Here is a 20,488-nt window from a genome sequence, read left to right on the forward strand (position 1 = left end):
CACTATAATCTTTGCTATTTCCTTCCTCCTGCTAATTTTGAGTTTAGAGTGCTCTTCTTTTTCTAGTTCTTCTAGTTTATAGGTTACATTTCTGATTTGAATTCTTTCTTTTTTTTATATGACAGCATTAAGAGCTATAAATTTCCTTCTCAGCACTGCCTTGCTGCATCCTATAGGCTTTTGGTGTGCTGCATTTTCATTTTCATTTACCTCAAGATATTTCCTATTTTCCCTGTGATTACCTCTTTAACCCATTGGTTGTTTAACAGTACATTGTTTAATTTCCACATATTTGTGAATTTTTCATTTTTCCTTCTGTTATTGACTTCTAGCTTCATTTCATTTTGGTTAGAACATTGTATAATTTCAATATTTTTAAATTTATTTAGACTTGTTTTGTGACCTAAGATATGGTCTCTCCTGGAGAATGAGCCATGTGCACTCAAGGACAACGTGTCTTCTATTGCTGTTGGGTATTCTGTATATGTCCGTTAGTCTAGTTGGTTTAGAGTATCACTCAAGTCTTGTATTTCCTCATTCATCTTCTGTCTAGATGTTCTATCCATTTTTAAATAGATGTATTAAAGTCTCCTATAATTAATGTAGAACTGTCAATTTCTCCCTTCAGATTTGTCAGTATTTGCTTCATATATTTTGGGGTTCTGCTATTAGATGCATATATGTTTATAATTATTTCATCTTGTTGAATTGTCCCCTTGAGCCATATATATTTACCATGTTTGTCCCTCATAACTGTTTTTTTTTTTTTTTTTTTTACTTAAAGTCTATTTTATCTGATATGAATATAGTTACCCAATCTCTCTTTTGGTTAGTATTTGCATGGTATATATTTTTTCATCCTTTCACTTTCAACCTACTTATGTCTTTGAATTTAAGGTAGTCTCTTGTAGACAGCAAATCGTTGGGTCATGCTTTTAAATCTGTTCTGCCAATCCCTGCCTTTTGACTGAAGAATTTAATCCATTTCAGTTAAAGTCATTATTGATAATGCAGGGCTTTTTTCTGCCATTTTGCTATTTAATCTTTGTAGGTCTTCTACCCTTTTTGTCCTTCAATTCTTATGTTATACTTGCATTCATATTTATTTGATTTTTGTATTGTACCATATTGAGTCCCTTCTCATTTCTAACAGGATATATTTTTCATAATAGCTGTTGTTACCCTGGGGTTAAAATTTTACATCCCTAATATATAATAACCATATTTTATTTGATACCAACTTCACTCCAGTATCACATGCATACAGCATTCCTATACCCCTCTGTCCCCCCACCGTTTTTTGTACTTGTTACAAATTTTATCCTTGTACATTATATGTCTGAAACCATAGCTTTATCATTACTTTTTATGCATTTGCATTTTAGCAAAGGAGTTAGGAAGTAAGAAGTGGAGTTACAGACCCCCAAAATACATTAGGAATAATACTGGCATTTATAATTACCCAAACGGTTGTCCTTACTGGAGGTCTTTATTTCTCCATGCTGCTTTGAACCACTGTCCAGTGTTCTCTCCTTTCAGTCTGAAGACGTCCCCTTAGCATTGCTTATAGGGCAGGTCTAGCGGTGATAAATTCCATCAGCTTTTGTTTATTTGGGAATGTCTTAATCTCTCCCTCATTTTTGAAAGAAAGTCTCATTAAATATAAAATTCTTGGTTGGCAGTTGTTTTCCTTCAGCCTTTAAATGTTTCAACCCACTGCCTTCTTGCCTCCATGGCTTCTGATGAGAAATCGACACTTAATCTTACTGTGACTCCCCTGTACGTAATACTTTGCTTTTCTCTTGAAGCTTTCAGAATTCTCTCCTCATCCCTTGCATTTGACAGTTTGATCAACATATGACAGGGTGTATTTTCTTTAACTTTATCCTGTTTGGTGTTCTCTGGGCTTCTTGCTTGTGCATTTTTGTTTTTTGATAAGTTTGAGGATTTCTTTTTCATTATTTCTTTGAATATTCCTTCTGCCCCTTTCTCTTTTTCTTCTCCTTCTGGGACTCCAATAATGCATATATGGGTACACTTGATGCTGTCCCAGAGGTGTCCATTTTTTATAATTCTTTTTTCTTTCTGCTTGTGATGGTTAGGTTCATGTGTCAACTTGGCCAGGTGATGGTGTCCAGGTATCTGGTCAAGCAAGCACTGGCCTAACCATTACTATATGGACATTTGTGGCTGGTTAATGAACCAGAGGCTCATTTATTAAATCATCAGTCAATTGGCTGCAGCTGTGACTGATTACATCAACGAAGGGCATGTCTTCCACAGTGAGAGAATTCAATCAGCTGGATTTAATCCAATCAGTTGAAGACTTTTAAGCAAGACAGATAGAGGACCTTCATTTCTTCTTTGGCTAGCCAGTGAAGTGTTTCCTGAGAAGTTCATTGAACACCTTCATCAGAGTTGCCAGTTCACTGCCTGAGGAGTTCATCAAATACCTTCATTGGAGTTGCCAGTTTGCTGCCTGCCCTACAGAGTTTGGACTTGTGCATACCCACAGTTGCATGAAACACTTATAAAATCTTATATTCATAGATATCTCTTGTTGATTCTGTTTCCCTAGAGAACCTAACTAATACACTGCTCCTCATCTCGACTTACATCAATTGTCTTGTCTTCTAGTTTACTGATTCTTTCTTCTGCCAGCTCCAATCTGCTGTTGAAACCCTCCTGGGAATTTTTCATTTCAGTTATTGTGGTCTTCAACTCTAGTAGTTCTGTTTGGTTCCTTTTAAAAATTTCAGTCTCTCTACTGAAATTCTTGTATTGTTTGTTGTCTTCCTGATATCCTTTATTTCTTTCTTTGTATTTTCCTTCATTTGCTTGAGTGTACTGAAGACCATTTTTTTTTTTTTAAGTTTTTGTCCTATGTTCACAGTCTGGTCTTCATTGTTGGCATTTTCTAGATTTTTATCCTCTTCCTTTGGATGAGCTGTTATTTGCTTTCTTTATTTGTCTTGTAATCTTTTGCTGTGCACTGTAAGTTTTAATGTTTTAAAGTGCTAACTCTGGGATTTATTACCTGAGATGATGTCTGTTTCTTGAGTTTGTAACCAGCTCGTGATATGACAGAGATTTTTTTTTGAGTGTCAGCCCTCCTGTCAGAAAGGTCTGCCCAAGACGTGTGCAAAGTGCAGGGTCCTCCCTGTCTTTTCTGGGCCTGTGTCTTATCCTGGGCTTTTGCTTGCTAGTGGCTTTGGAGCTCCCATGTTTACCTTGAGTTTGCATGCCCTCTCTATTTCCCAGGAGACAGACCTTCTCCTTCTCCCAGGTGGACTTAAAGCAGGTAAGCCTTTGCCCCAGGCTCTGCATCTCAATTGTTCCTTACACTTCTTTTGTTGTTTCAAGCTGCTTTTGCCTGAAGGCCAAATTCTGGAGGGTGGAGGGAACATGCAGAAGAGAAGTTTCCCCAAGTCAATGTTACCCAGCTGCAACTTGTTTAGGGACCCACGATGGGAGTGCTGGCCAGCTCCAAACTGCCCTGGAGAGGGGATGAGGAAAGGCCCCAGGAGCTTCTCCCATGGCTCCCCAAAGCTGCACTTTCTTGACCTGCCCAGCAAATGTAGCCCTTCAACTGTCCTCTGCAGGTCTGAGGAACTGTACCGTCTTTAAGTCTCCTCTGCTGCCTGTGTCCAGGGCAGGTTGGAGCAATGGCTGTCCTCAGAGCTTGGCCCTCAGCAATTCCAAATAGATAATCAAAAGCCGTGATCAGTTCTCTGGCCACACCTACCCTGCATCTTGGGGAAGTAGGTTTTTATGTCCCAAGCTACACCAGGGGCTGGACCCCACTGCTGCCTGCTGCATGGGTAGAGGCTGGGTGACAGTAACTGCTGGGTGTGGAGACAACAATTTACTGGTAATTTATCAGCCTCTCCCTCCTGCTTTCCCTGAATGCTGCACATTGTTCTACTAGATTCTGGAGTTTCAGAGTTTTGAAATCGTTGATGCAGACAGTACCTGTCTGATTAATAGTTGTTCTGGTGGAGGGACTGATTCCTGGAGCCTCTTACTCCACCATCTTCTACAATCTCTCCTTCACTTTTGAAAGATAATTTCACTAAATGCAAAATTCTAGGTTGGTATTTTTCCTTTCAAGATTTTAAATATTTCATTCTATCCTATTCTTTCTTGCATGGTTTCTGATGAGAAGTCTGATGTGATTATTATCCTTGCTTTTTCTAGATAGAGGTGTCCCACCCCCACCCCCAACCCCCTATATTCCTTTCAAGACTTTTTCTTTGGCTTTGGATTTCTGCAGTTTGAATATGATATGCCCAGGTGTTGATTTTTTGGTATTTCTCTTGCTTGGTGATCTCTGAGCTTCCTGGATTTGTGGTTTGTGTCTGTCATTAAGTTTGGAAAAATTTCAACCAAATGTTTCTTCAAATATTTCTTCTGATCCTTTCTTTCTTCTCCTTCTGATATTCCAATTATGCATTGGTTATACCTTTTGTAATTGTCCCACAGTTCCTGGTTAGTCTGTTATTTTAGTTTTTTTACATTCTTTTTTTCTCCTTGCCTTTTGGTTTGGAGAGTTTCCAACCACATATCTTCAAGGTCACTGATTCTTTCTCAGCCTTGTCTAAGTCTCTGATGCGCCCATCAAAGGGATTCTTCATTTCCATTACAATGTTTTTGATTTCTAGTATTTCCTCTTGACTCTTTCATAGTTTCCATCTCTCACTTACATTATCTGTTCTGGCATTTTCTCTACTTTTTCCCATGATAGCCCTTAACACCTTAATCATAAATATTATAAATTCTATATTTGACAATACCAATATCTGTGTTACATCAGAGTCTGGTTCTGATGCTTGCTGCTGACTCCAATGGCTTCTGTTCCCAGGAAGCTGACTTGGCTTCAGTTATCTGTATTCTCAGGTCTCTCTTGATTTCAGGATGACCGTTTGCTCTGTGACCTTGATTCTCTGATAAATCTAAGAAAAGTCATTGATTTTCAGTTGATTCTATTTTTTTCTTGTTAAAAGAATTGGAGCGATGACCTCCAACTCCACATGTCAGAGCTGAAGCTGGAAGCCCTATTTTCCAAGTTGGGTTTCTTAGGTTGGGTTTCCCCAGAAGAAGAGTATGAAACTAGGATTCTGGAACAAGCAACTTATTTGGCTGGTGATCCCAGGAAACCCTGGCAGAAGCAGGGGAAGGTGCGATTCAGAAGGGAAAGAGTTAATACAGGGGACTTTTGGGCAGTTGCCACTGTGGGCAACTGGGGCTCAACTTTGCTGGGGAATTCTGGGAGACAGTGGAGAATGTGCACCGCAGAGTTATCCCATGAGAGAGAGGGAGCTGGGGTATTTATACACAGGTGTATAGACCTGTCAGTTGTCAGCTGAGGGCTGCTGGGGTGGGAGGTAGTTAATTTCCCAGCACTTCTCAACAGGCCTTTTGGGATGAAGAGGGTGAGCAGAGGAGACTATAGCAGCCCAGAGAAAAATCCCTCAGGCAAAGAGCTGCATATGCTGGGAATCAAGCATGTGCATGGAAATGGCAAGGCTGATGGGACATGGGCAGGGAACTGATAGCAATGGGCTTGCTCCACTCTCTAAAATGAGAGATCACTTCCTTTTTGAGCAAACCCCATTCTGATATAAGGTTCAGGAACTGGAGTGGGAGGAGGGGAAGAGAGAGAGGGAGGGAGAGGGAGGGAGAGGGAGAGAGAGAGGGAGGGGGAGGGAGAGAGAGAGGGAGGGGGAGGGAGAGAGAGAGGGAGGGAGTGGAATCTTTCAAGTAAGTAAGTTTTCAACCATTCCCCTTAACTCTACACAAAACACTGTTCTACAATCCTCTGTATTTCCAACTCTCTGCGAGCAGATAAAGTTAACTGCTGTGGTGGTTTCATAACATGTCCAATTCTTTGACACCCCTTGCACAAAAAGACTCTAGTTCCCCTCCCCTACACTATGGGCTGGTTTCACTTCTAATGAAGAGAATGATAGAAATGATATCATGACTTCAAAGGCTAGGTTAAAAAAGGAGATACAGCTTCCACCTGGCATTTACTCTTACTCTTGCAACTCACAACTGTGGATTGCTGAGTCGCTATGTGAGAAGTCTAGTTGCTCTGAAGCCACCATGCTGAAAGATCCTGTGGAGAAACCACATGGAGATAGAGAGGCAAGACCAAGGAGCACCAGCTGTTTGCGACTTCCCAGCCCAGGTGCCAGAAATGTGAGCAAGTGAGAATTCAGATAATTCCAGCTTCCAGATTTTGAGTCATTTCAGCTGGCATCAAGGGGAGCAGAGACAAGCTGACCTCACCAAGCTCTTATCAAATGCTGCTGCTGACATGATGGTGGTGATGACAGTGGCGTGGTAATGGTGGTAGTGATGATGATGGTGTTAGTGATTATGATGATGATGAAGATGATGATAGTGGTGATGGTAGTGGCTGTGGTGATGATTATGATGAAGATGACGATGGTGGTGGTGATGGTGGTGGTAGCGGTGATGGTGATGATAATGGGATGATAACAGCTAACACTTAGCACTTACGTGCTTGACTTTGTTCTATGATCTTTTCATATATTAATTAAGTCAGTTAATCCTTACAACAACCCCATGAAGTAGGTGATGTTATTAGCCCATTTTACAGATGAGGAAGCAGGCACAGAGAGGACAAGTAATTTGCTCAAGATCACACAGCTGGTGAGTGTTGAGTGAGCATATTTTTCTCAGGAGATAGAATCTTCTCCCAGGAAACTAACAGACGTTACATGTTCACTTTGCTTGTTGCAATATGTATGATTTGCCATCTGGGAGGGGTGCACACAGCTTACTGTTTCCGGCTGAAGGACAATAGACAATAGCTCCTACTTGCTTACCTCACTGGTTTCCTAAGAGAAAGGAAAAAAGCCATGAATTTTATGGGTCTCCAGTTACACCCTCATCCAGGCCACCACCCACTCAGCTGCCAGAGTTCCCAGAGGTGAATCTCTCACTCTTGGTTGAGAAGCAGTCTATACTTCCTCATTGCTTAAAGGTTAAAGCAGGGTTTCTCAACCTTGATATTGTCGACATTTTAAGCTGGATAATTCTTTGTTGGGGTGGGCTTTCCTGTGCAATAAAGGATGTTTAATGGCCTACCTGGCCTCTACCCACTACATATCAGAAGCATTCCTCCAGTTATGACAACCAAACTGTCTACAGACTTGCCAATTTTCTCCTGGGGTGGGGGTGGGGTGGGGGGCAGAAATCACTGCGCTCCTCCACTGCTGAGAAATACTGGGTGAAAGGAAACAGGCTTCAGATCTATAAAAGTCAATTTTAAAAAAACTTTTTTTATTTTGAAACACATTAAAATCTCCAGGACAGTTGCAAAAATAATGTAAACCCCTTACAGAAAACTCTGACATACCTCTACCCTCCCCCCAGATACCCAGATCCAGCAATTGTAACTTTTTGCCGCATTTGCTCCTTTCTTTTCCCCTTTCTTCCTTCTTTCCTTCCTTCCTCTCTTTCTCTCTCTCTCCCCCTCCCTCCCTGCCTTTCTTCCTTTCTTTTTTTTCCCTCTCTCTCCCCCTCTTCCCTCCCTCCCTCTTATTTATCTACTTATCTACCTATCTGTTTTAGTTTCTTGGCTGCTAGAGCAAATACCATGCAATGGGTTGGCTAAAACAATGAGACTTCATTGACCTGCAATTTGAGACCAGAAGTCCAAAATCAAGGGATCATTAAGGCAATGCTTTCTGCCTGAAGACTGGTGTTCTGGAGCTGACTGCCAGCGATCCTTGGTCTTTGGCTTTTCTGTTGCATGGCAATGCACATGGCAGCTTCTCCTGGCTTCTCAGCTCCATTGAATTCCAGCTTCCAGCTGCTCCCTGTGTGTCTCTCTGTGACCTTCCCTATGAGGTCTTCAGTAATACAATTAAGAGCCATCCTGATTCAGCTGGGTCACACCTTAACTGAATGAAGTACGTCATCAAAAGATCCTATTGACAATGGGTTCTTAATGGAATAAGATTAAGAACATGTTTTTCTAGGGTACATAGCTCCAAGGCACCACATTATCTCTTTTTTTATCAGTCAATTTTCTGAACAGTTGAGTGTAGATTGTATACATTGTACTCTTTGAACACTTAAAAGTGCCATGTACATTTCCTAAGAACAAGGATATTCACTTGTGCAACCACTTTAAGTAGAGTTATGAAGTTTAAGCAATTTAACATTGATATAAGGCTTACAGTCTATATTCTGGTTTTTTCATATGTCCCAATAATGTCCCTTTGAGTCTTTTCTCTTCCCTTGCCAGATCCCATCCAGGATCATGTACTGCATTTCATGCTCATTGTCTCTTTAGTTGTTCTTTCTTTTTTTTTTTTTTAATTGTGGAACAGATGAACAATATAAACTATCGCATCTCAATCACTTCCAAACATACCATTCAGTGGAAAGTAATCACATTCATGATATTGTGCTACACTTCACCCCCTTCCATTACTAAAACTTCCCTATCTCCCCAAACAGAAACTCCATTCCCCTTGTCCCCTATCCCTGACAATTCATACTAATTTCTGTCTCTTGCATATTCTGTAATATTGTCTGCATAGTTACTATGGAGCTTATATTTAACATCCTAAATCTACAACAACACCATTTCAATAGTATACACAAACTATGTTCCTATACCCCTCTACCCCCCACCTTTATTTAGTTCCCACAAATTACATGTTTATACCTTGTGTCCAAAACCACCGATTTCTCTTTACATTTTATGCATTTGTCTCTTAGATCCTATAGGTAGTAAAAAAAAATTGACTTACAAGCAAAACTAAAATCGTATACTGGCATTTATATTTACCTGTCATTACCCTCACCAGATCTTTATTTCTTTATGCCACTTCGATCTATTGTCTATTGTCTTTTCCTTTCAACCTGCAGAACTCTATTTAGCATATTTTGTAGGGCTGGGCTAGTGGTGACAAACCAGTTTTTGTTTATCTGGGAATGTCTTAATCTCCCCCTCATTTTTGAAAGACAGTTTTGCTGCATATAGAATTCTTGGGAGGCAATTTGTTGCTTTCAGCACTTTAAATATGTCATCCCCCTGCCTTCTTGCCTCCGTGGTTTCTGATGAGAAATCGGCATTTACTCTTATCTAGGCTTCCTTGTATGTGACAAGTTGCTTCTCACTTGCAGCTTGCAGCTTTGGCATTGGGTCTATTTGGGTTTACACTGTTTGGAGTTTGTTGAGTGTCATGGATGTACATATTCATATCTTTCTTTAAAATTGGGGAGTTTTCAGCCATTATTTTCTTGAATATTCTCTCTGCCCCGTTCTCTCTTTCTTCTCCTTCTGGTACTTCTACCCACAATGAGTATATTGGTATGCGTGGTGTCCCACAGGTTCCTCAGGCTCTGCTCACTTTTCTTCATTCTTTCTTCTTTCTGCTCCTCAGGCTGAATGATTTCAGTTGTTTTATCTTCAAGTTCACTGATTCTTTCTTCTGCCGGCTTCAATCAGCTTTTGAACCCTTCTAGGGAATTTTTAATTTCTATTACTGTGACCTTCAGCTCTCTCATTCCTTATCATAATTTGCATCTTTCTATTGACTTTCTATTTGTGTTCATCTGTCATTTTGCTGATATCCTATAGTGCTTTGTCCATGTTTTCCTTTTGCTCCTTCAGTATACTTAGGACCATTTTTTTTTTAAGTCTTTGTCTGATATGGCCCAGATCTGGTTCTCCTCATAGATGGTTTCTAATGCTTTAATCTTCTCCTTTGCTTGGGCCATCACATCCTGTTTCTTTGCATGTTTTGTTACCTTTTGTTGAGACCTGGACATTTTGATATTTTAATGTGTTATTGCTAAAATTTAGGCTCTGTGACATCTGTTCCTTAAGCTTGTATCCAGCTAATGATATGACAGCGTTTTGCATGAATGCCAGGAGCAAACAACAAAAAAATATATAGAAGAAATGAAACACCTTTCCCAGTCTTTGAAGACTGACCTGTTCAAATGCTCTCCTTCAGGGCTAATCCATATAATGGGTTGTATGAGAATAGCTCCAGGCATAGGGGCCTCCAGAATCCTTTCTGCAAATACATCTTGCCTGGGACATGTGTGTGTGGCCCTAGGAATTCCCTTGTTTATATGGTTGCAAATGTCCCTCTTCCCTAGGAAACAGTTTCCTAATAGTCCTGGCCCTACATCCAGCAATCCCTTGCCCCAGGCATCCACCTGACTGCCCTCCCACAGTGTTTTGTAGGAGAGCTCTGTGAGTCATCTTCTACACACAGGGCAAGTTCTGAGGTGGCAAGTCCCTTAGGCCACCACCAGACAGATGGTTCCAGACATACATGCTCCCAGCATGTGCACAAGATCCAGGACCAGGAAACCACAATGGGAGTGTGTGCCGGCTCTGTGCCAAGTTGGTGATGGGTTGGGGAGGGGCCAGCCAGGGCGCCAGAAGATCCTTCTGCTTTCAAGTTGCCTTTTTTTCTTGATTCGGTGCTTGCCCTGTTCCTGAAATCCTCTGACTATTTTCTGGAGCCCTGAGAAGGATGTTTCAGCTAGTTCTTGCTGGTTTCTCAAAGCTTCTGTCAGGGGACAGGGTCCTGAAGCATCTCACTCTCCCATCTTGATCGGGGCAGGGCATTGAAAAGGCAGTTTGATCACAGATGTTTCAGAAGATTTCCCCACCAGCCAGTGGGCTTTCCAAAGACAGAGACCATGTCTTACTCATCTCAATTCTTTCCCACCACAATTTGTCAGTAGCTCACAGCAATGAGGAATCAAGAAATAGTTGTCAAGTTGAACACAACCAAACTGTGATCAGAGATAAAACTACAGCATAAGCACAAAGTGTAGGGTGCATCAAGGAGGGAATCCTCCGAAATGGATCCTGGAAGGCATCTCTGAAGAGGAGACAGCTGCAGGTAAAGGTAGATTAGCATTCTGATGGAGACTGGAGAAAAGATGGACATCTGAAGCAGAATGAGCAGCCTGAGTGTGGTGGCTTGGAGTTACGTGCCCCAGAAAAACATATTCTTCATCTTAGTCCATTCCAGTAGGTGAACCCATTGTAAATACGACCATTTTAAGATGTTATTTTCAGTGAAGGGGTGGCCAACTGAATTAGGTTGGGCTTTAATCCAGATTACGAGAGTCCTTTATAAGCAAAATGAAATTTAGGTGTGGAGGGGAAATGCCAAGAGAAGCAAGAACTGGAAGTCAACAGAACCTGGAAAATAGAGAAGAAGATGCTACCATGTGCATTACCAGGTGACAGAAAAGCCAAGGACCAAGGATTGCTAGCAGTCAACCCCAGAACACCACAGTCTTCTGGGAAAATGCATTGCCTTGCTGACGCCTCAATTTTGGATTTCTCCTAGACTCAAAACCATGAGCCAACAAGTCCCCATTGTTCAAGCCAACCCATTGAATAGTGTTTGTTTTAGCAGCTAGGAAACTGAAGCAATGAGCAAAGGCATAGCATCCCAGCGACTGCCAGGAGTAGTGTCAGAAATGCAGCTCGGACTCATATTACAAAGTGTCCAGGCGGGAGAATGAAGCTTTCTTTTGAGAACGCTCTTTCTGGCAACTGTTTGGTTGGTGAACTGGAGGGAGACACAGCTGGAGAGCTGCTGGAAAGGGTGTCACAATAATCCAAGTGAGAATTAATTTCATGGTGGATAATTATAATCCTTTCCAAGAGCAAATATAAAATGTCTGGCCCATCATAAGTGATTAATAAATGTTAATTTCCTCTCCTTCAGCTCTAAACCATCGTTCACACTGTTCCCTGGGCAGGCACGGCCCTTCCTTCTTTTCTTAGCCTGCTAAAACCACCCTCTTCCTTCAAGGCCTGTCACCTCCTCAGTGGAGCCTTCATAGCTTCCCAGACCAGGTCTCCCTCCTCTGCTTTCCCATAGCACCTGTGTAAAGTGGAATATGTTATATTTATTCAATATTGTATTATAATAAATACTTGCCAGTATTTATGAAACATTTATTATGTGCTGTACACTATGCTAGGTACTGGGATACAGCTGAGAACAACTGTCTTGTATCCCCAGATTTGTATCCATTACCCAAATGGATACCCAAATGGCATACTTAAGGGCTTATCAGTCTTTGGTGAGTGGATGAATGAATGCATGCATGAATGAAAGGGCAGTGGGACCAATGGGGCAGCTGAGACCTAAAGAGATTCGGTGAGTCACCCATGACTGCCCAGCCAGAAGTGGCTGAGGAGGGACTGAAGCTCCAGACAGTTAAGGAACATGCAAACTTCAGCTCCTGGCACAATGGGGCTCCCACATTTGATGCTTTTCTATGAGACATTTTACATTCCAAGAGCAACCTCTCCTGCTGGTGGGACTGCCAGCCTTCAGCTGGCATTTTTATGGTGGACATGAGTGGTTTGTCCATCCCACACACTTGTCCCCGTCTTGCCAGGGAACACCCTGCTTTTGCCTTTGGATGTCCACCACTGCTCCACTCTCCATTTATACATCTGGATGGGGCTCCGTGGCCAGCCTGGGATTGGAGCATGTAGCCCATGCCTAAATCACCAAACGCACCCAGTTCCCCTGGTCACAGGGCCACGGGACCTCAGTGCCCTAAACGAGTCCAATCTGGGAAAATCTCAAGACTTTTTATTGTACTGTTGGGACAGGAGCACTTATACCCTTTTGCACTAGATTTGAGTGAGGAAGACATGAGATTTTAACACCACTGCCATTGGGTGCCGTCTTCCAATCACAAGAGGAGGGTCTTTCTGTAAACAAAAACCCACAGAATGGAGCCAGGAGATAGAGAGTAAAACTAGGAGCTCTCTTTGAGCTCCTGGCTCCAGCCAGGCCTGGGGTCTGGACTTTTTGGTTATTTCCTTGAGGCAGTTTTTTGGATTTTTTTCTAAAACTTTTTATTGTAGTAACATACATACAACTCAAAATTTCCCATTTTAACTGCTTTCAAGTGTACAATTCAGTGGTATTCATTGCATTCACAGTATTTTGCTACCATCACAACATCCATTACCCAAATGTTTTCATCACCTCATCCATCTTAAATACTGCAGTGCTGAACTGGGTGCTCAGCTGGGGCAGGATAAGCATTTATGCTGGTCAGTCTGCAAAGGAAGGGAGTTGGAATGCACTTCAGCAAAGCTGCCAACAGACTGGCACTCCTGCCCAGAAGGCAGAACAGTGCCAGATTCCACAAACAAAGGACGAGCCAATATGTGCCCCACATCCATAAACTACATTTCCTGGATGGAGTGGCCTCCTGGTTCCAGACTTTACTCTTGAGTCTTCTTGAAGCCTCTGGCCACAAGTGCTGCCCATCACGAGGATGTCCTCTGTTGGCCCTTTAGTGCCACCCATGTCGTTGGACTTTAACTCAGTTTACCGCAGGTTGAGTTTTCTCCCTTCTCCTTGGTTCAGGACACTTGTATATGCCTCTTGGGAACTGGCATACCTCCAGACTGGAAACAGCCCCACGGCTCTCATTTCTTAGAAACTTGCCATGTTCCTGGAGCCTATAATCAGTAGTCTCATTTAATCTTCAAACCCTGCATATTCCCATTAACAGATGAGGAAATTGAGGCTCAGAGAGGCAGACCACACCCCAGAGCTGCCGACTCCAAAGCCTGTGCCCTTAGCCACTCTGCTACACTTCCTCTCTGGGATTTCATTCTGGAGGCTGCACCCATGGGCGCCCTTGCCTTGTGGGCAGGACTCAGACCAAACTAACACAATGCCATAGCAATCGGTTAGTGTAGTGACGGATGGTCCTGCAGTCGATGACCCACCCATATCCCCTGGGTACTCAGTCTCCTTAGGCACACTGTGGACAGCTGGCTGCCAGCACCTGCAACTCTACCCCAGGCTGTCTTGGGCCATGGGAGCCTGCTTGGCCTGCGTCCAGGGTAGGCCAGGAGCAGCCCCCAGACAATCGGCAGGTTTCCTCACTGCTCAGGGCGCTGCTTTACAGTCTTCCAGGGGTCCCCAGAGAGCTGGCGTCCCCGTGGCCCCAGCCTTGATCTGCTTAATTAACACACCCTGTATGGGCTCCCTTCCCTTCCCGTTTGCACTTCCCCACTCTCTCCCCAGTGCTTTCTGGGATCACTGCCTAATTAACCACTTGCCCTTGAGTCTTTGTCTCAGGTTCAGCTTCCGGGGGATATCTAGTTAGCCAGCTCCTGTCACATCCTTGATATTCCTCTCAGTCCTTATAAATTGGGTGGAATTGGCTCCACCCCTGTCTCCAAAAGCAGGCAGGTGATTCAGGGCTGGCCAATCAGAATACGGCATTTCCTCGGCCTTAGCTTTTGGGTCAGAGAGTTTTTCTGGGGCTGCTGAGCTAGAGAGGCAGGTGCCTTCCCAAAGGCCCCCATCACCTGCACCACCTGGAGGATCGCGAGGCATCCTGCTTAAGACCACCTCTACTGCTTTTTCTGAATATGAAGACCATACATATTTGTAGGAGATGCAATGATGGTCCCAAGGCTTTACCTGCTCCCACTCCCCCTTTGTATCCACACTCCTTGCTGTGTGACTTAGAAGTGTCCTCTCACTTGACCCTGAGCTCAGCCATATGACTTGTTTTGGCCACTGGGATGTTAGCAGATGTGATGGGGGCAGAAACTTGAAATGAGCTTCTGTGATGCACTTGTTCGCTCTTGCCCTTCTGGCATCCCTGTGAGAACATCACCAGGCTGGTCTAGCCCTGAGGCAGATAAAAGACGTGAGCAGAGTTGCCTCAGTTGTCCCAGCTGAGGCGAGGCTAGGTCAGCTGACAGCCAGCCTGTGCCCAGATGTGTAAGAGTCCAGCCAAGATCAGTACCCAGTACCCACCCACCTATGAATGCTTTCTGTTGCAGGTGACTGAGAGCTTGCAGCAGCATTACTGCAGCAGTAGCGAAGGGGTACAATACTCAGAAAAGTGAAGCCATACAGAAAAGCATAAAAAAACAAAGTAAAAAAAATCACTCATGAAACATTGATGAACATCTGTGTGCTCTGCACGCACACATGCACACACACACACACACACACACACTCACATAAATGGACTCACCTGATGCAAGCTAAGTGGTAACTGGTGCATGAAATCCCAACAATTGGTCATCTTTCCATGTCCACTAATGTAGATCAATGATCAGCCCATCCCATTTTTGTACAGCCTGTAAGAAAAGAATGGTTTTTACATTTTAAATTGGTTTAAAAATATTTCAAAATATGTGAATTTCAGTTTCCACAAATAGAGTTTTATCGGAGCACAGCCACACCTTCATTTACCTGTTCTCTTTGGTACTTTCAGGCTACAAGGACAGAGTTGAGTAGCTGCCCCAGTGACCATTTGACTTGCAAAGCTGAACATATTTACTACCTGGCCTTTAGAGAAAAATTTGCTGACCCCTGATATAGATAATAATTATCCATTTACTGGCTGCATATAATTCCTTTGTATGACTATTTAACCAACTTCTTATAGATGAAAATTTAGGTTGTTTCCTATTTTTTCCTTATTCTTAACAACACTGCTGTGGACAGTCTTGATGAACATTTATCTTTGCACACTTGTTCTTCTTCTCAAAATAAATTTTGAGAAATGGGATTGCTGAACTGAAAGTCACTTGACATTGTGACCCTATTGGCTTTAGACTTTTCCCCCTGCATTTGTCCCTTAAAACCCATTTGCTTTTTGGTAAGAGATCTGTTTTATAGAAAATTTATTTCAGTGAGATGTGCTGGTTGTCATAAAAATGTGACCCTCTGCAAAAGGAAGATATAGAACCCAACACAAATGCTAATGTAGAATTTTCAATTTTAAAATTGGGGTGGCGGTTACATGGGTACATGCTTTTGCCAAAAATAAATACATAAACAAATGCACGTGAGGGAACTTTCTGGAGTGATGGTGACAGGGGTTTGTGTTGCACATGCAAATGAAGTGGTTAAAACTTACCAGATGGTACACTTAAGATTTGTGCATTTTATTGTTTGTAAGTTTTATATCAAAAAGAAAAAATTGTGAACAATTACTGAACTCTAGTTGTTGATATGCATGCTGAAGGATTTTGGAGGAAGTGTGCCAATGTCTACAACTTACTTTTAAATTGCATCAAAAAAGACAGATTTGTGGATGGATAGAAGAATGGAAAGATGGATAGATATGTGGTAAAGCAAATATAAGAAAGTGTTAATGTATGCCAAGACACTTCAATGGGAGGGAAAGAACAGTTTTTTCAACAAATTTTGCTGGGACAACTGGATATCCACATGCAAACTAATGATGTCAGACCCACAATGAGATACAATTTCACACCCACTATGTTGGCTATAATCAAAAAGAAAGCTAGTAAGTGTTGGCAATGATGTGGAGAAATCAGAACACTTCCACACTGCTTACAGCCACTTGGGAAAACAGTCTGGCTAATACTCAAATGATTAAACATAGAGTGACTGCATGACCCAGCAATTCCATTCCTAAGTATATACCCAAAAGAAATAAAACCATGTATCTACACAAAATCTTGAACATGAATATTCATAGCAGCATTATTTATAATAAGGAAAATGTAGAAACAACCCAAATGCCCATCAACTGATAAGGGATAAATGAAATGTAGATATACATGCAGTGGAATATTTGGCAATAAAATGAAATGAAGTACCGTTCCATGCTACAACATAGATGAATCTTGAAAACATTATGCTAAGTGAAAGAAGCCAGTCACAAAAGACCACATATTGTATGATTCCGTTTATATTAAATGTCTAGACTAGGCAAATCTGTAGAGACAGAAAGGAGAATAGTGATTTCCTAGGGCCTGGGGGAGGATAGGAGGGAAGGGGGTGGTTGTTAAGGGGGTGTACAGTTCCTTTTTGGGGTAATGAAAATGTTCTAAAATTGATTGTGGTGAAGGTTGCACAAATCTGTGGACATACTAAAAGCCATGAATTGTACATTTAAATGGGTCATTTGTATGCTATGTGAATTATATCTCAATAAAGTGTTAACATAAGAATGTTAATGTAGATACAATACCAAAAGCATGATCCATAAAAGGAAAAATTGATGAATTGGACTTCATCAAAATTAAAATTTTATGCACTTCAAAAGATACTGTTAAGAGAATTAGAAGGCAAGGCACAGATTGTGAGAAAATATTTGCAATTATGCATCTGATAAAGGACTTGTATCAGAATATATCAAAGCTCTCAAAACTCAATAACAAGAAAAGAAACAACTCAATTTTCAAAAATGGGCAAAAGATGAACAGACATTTCACCAAAAAAAAAAAATACATACAGCAGATAAACATATGAAAAGATGCTTGATATCGTTAGTTATTAGGGAAATGCAAACTAAAATCACACAATGAGGTACCACTATTAGAATGGCTAACATAAAATGTAAAAAGTTCTAGTAATACCAAGTGATGGGTGAGCATGGGAGCAGCTGGAATTCTCACACATTTCTGGTGGGAATGCAAAATGGGGCAGACATTTGGAAAAAGTTTATCGGCTTCTTATAAAGTAGAACATACATTTTACCATACAACCCAGCTTCCCCCTCCTAGGTACTAACCCTAGAGAAGTGAAAACTATGTTCACCCCAAAATCTGTCTGTAAATGTTTATCATGAATTTATCCATAGTCACACACAAAAAAGGGGAAAAGACCAGATGGCCCTCAGCTGCTGAACAGATAAACACACTGTGGTCATGCACAGCATGGAACCTGTCTCAGTCCAGTGCCCACTTCCACATCTGGACTGCATGAGACCCCTGGAGTTCCACTCTATGCTCTGCATGAGGGGAGGGTCCTCCCCATAATGACAGAGATTAACTTTCTAATCAGCCTTATCGCTGAGTGCACAAGGTCAGGCTCAATTTAACTTAGGAAAGTAAAACCCCCAAATGTTTCCTGAATCCAAGAGAATTGCGGTGGGTGAAAAATTTCTCCCTATAGAATGCAGGGGTATTGGCCTACCCCACCTCAATGGTTGCTAACATGACCACAGATGTAGGGTACTGGTGGTTTGATGGGTTGAGCCCTCTACCACAGGATTTACCCTTGGGAAGACTGTTGCTGCAAAGGAGAGGCTAGGCCTCCCTATAATTGTGCCTAAGAGCCTCCTCCCGAATGCCTCTTTGTTGCTCAGATGTGGCCCTCTCTCTCTACCTAAGCCAACTTGAAAGGTGAAATCACTGCCCTCCCCACTACGTGGGATCAGACACCCAAGGGAGTGAATCTCCATGGCAACATGGAATATGATTCCTGGGGAGGAATGTAGACCTGGCATCGTGGGATGGAGAACATCTTCTTGACCAAAAGGGGGATGTGAAAGGAAATGAAATAAGCTTCAGCGGTAGAGAGATTCCAAAAGGAGCCGAGAGGTCACTTTGGTGGACACTCTTATGCACAATTTAGACAACCCTTTTTAGGTTCTAATGAATTGGGGTAGCTGGTGGTAGATACCTGAAACTATCAAACTACAACCCAGAACCCATGAATCTCGAAGACACTTATATAAAAATGTAGCTTATGAGGGGTGACATTGGGATTGGGAAAGCTGTAAGGACCACACTCCCGTTTGTCTAGTTTATGGATGGATGAGTAGAAAAATAGGGGAAGGAAACAAACAGACAAACAAAGGCACCCAGTGTTCTTTTTTACTTTAATTGCTCTTTTTCACTTTAATTATTATTCTTGTTATTTTTGTGTGTGTGCTAATGAAGGTGTCAGGGATTGGATTAGGTGATGAATGTACAACTATGTAATGGTACTGTGAACAATCGAATGTATGATGTTTTGTATGACTGTGTGGTATGTGAATATATCTCAATAAAATGAAGATTTAAAAAAAAATTTATCCCTATCACATTTGATTAATATATTGAGGTTCCAAGTAATTTCAATTTATGAAAGGATCCATGAATAAGAAAATGCTCTGCTCTGTAAAGGTGCAAGTTTGCAAACCTCTCATCCAGACTCATTTCTGAGTTTTACCTCCTCAGGGTCCTGGAGCTCTAGATAAAGCCCTAATATCTGCTTTGCTGGCCTCTTCTCCTGAGCAGTGTTCCCAGGAGGAGCAGTAGTGGCTTTCATGCCTTTGCAAAGAACTTTTTCTCTCCTGGTCCCCAGTGAACTCCTATTCATCCGTCATTACCCTGCTTCAACTGCACTTCATCTGTCTGTGGAGCCTTCCCCAGTCCCTTCTCATTAGGACAGAGCCAGTGATTCTTGTTTCTGCATTTGGGCAGATCTGGGCATGCACTTCTACTAGAGTTGAGCTGGCTTTTCCTCTGGATGTCAAAAAACACCATAGAAATTTATTGTTCCAAATAAAATTAAATCTGTTGCCAAGTCCTCAGGCATCAACATGTAATGAATTACTCTCAGGGGTTGCTGGACTCTTTCCCTGCCTCCAGGGTGCTGCAGAGGGCAGTGGGGGAGGGGGTGTCCTAAGCAGTCCAGGCACTTAGGTCTTCTGGTCTCCAGTCTGCAAAAGGCCCTACAAGCTGGCTACTGTCCAATGCTGCCTGGTCCCTGGAAGGCAGGTGTCACTGCTTCTTGCGCTGGGGCCTCATGCTCTGGCGTGCAACCTTTGAAGCAGCAGGGTACCACCACACAACTCCCAAATGCCTACCCCCCCACTTCCCGGTTTGGGGAATTCACCCCTTCCTGAGGACCCAGTTTCTGCCCGTCTCTTTCAAACACTGTCTCCATTCCTTTCTCCCCCTGGGCAGGGGTGGGGTGGGGGTGTTAATTGGAGACATAACGTTGGCCTCCTTGCCTAGGGAAGGGACTAAGGGAGGTCGAGGCCAGATGGTTTTCTCACTAACTCACCCTGTTTCATTTCTTTTTGCACTGATCTCACCATGTTGCAATGATTTATTCACCATCTCCCATCTTCCTCAGAACTATGAGTTTTTTGAGGTCAAGGACAGTCTCATTGATATGGACACCGAAAGGTCGAGAGTGAGCTTACTGATTGTGTGATGGGGCAAGTTTACCTCTCTGAGAGTCAGTTTCCTTGTCTCTAAAATGCAGACAGCATCAATACCAATCTCATAGTATTACAGTTGGGATGACCTGGGGTAATTCAGGTAATTCCCATTAACCACTTTGTACAGTGCTTGACATGCAGTAATCACTTGATAAATGTTAGCTGCTAACATTACTTTTAATTCTCATTATTGTCACTTGCAGTGAATGTTTGCTTGCCTTCCCAACACTCATTCCTGGCTCTCTTTTTCTACTATAGAGACTGAAAATGTAAGCTACTCACCTTCTCAACCTTCCTTGCAACTGGAGCATGGGCATGTGACCCAATCTTGGGCAATAGAACTTGAAGGGACGTGTGCACTAGGCTTCTGGGAAAGATTTTACTCCTGGTAAAAAGAGAGAGAAATAGAAAGAGACTTTGGACACTGTTGTGGAGGGAGGTGATGATTGGAGCTGTGGCAGCCACGTTGTGACCATGAGGCAGAGCTAAG

At 42.4% G+C, this 20,488-nt stretch overlaps 1 long non-coding RNA gene across 1 annotated transcript in view; it reads left to right on the forward strand.

Annotated features, from left to right (window-relative positions):
* The window catches only part of LOC119517781, a 40,203-nt gene that overhangs the window by 8,297 nt on the left and 11,418 nt on the right, over positions 1-20,488 (forward strand). The window lies entirely within an intron of this gene.

This window comes from Choloepus didactylus, chromosome 21, assembly GCF_015220235.1.
Source record: "Choloepus didactylus isolate mChoDid1 chromosome 21, mChoDid1.pri, whole genome shotgun sequence".
NCBI lineage: Eukaryota > Metazoa > Chordata > Mammalia > Pilosa > Megalonychidae > Choloepus > Choloepus didactylus.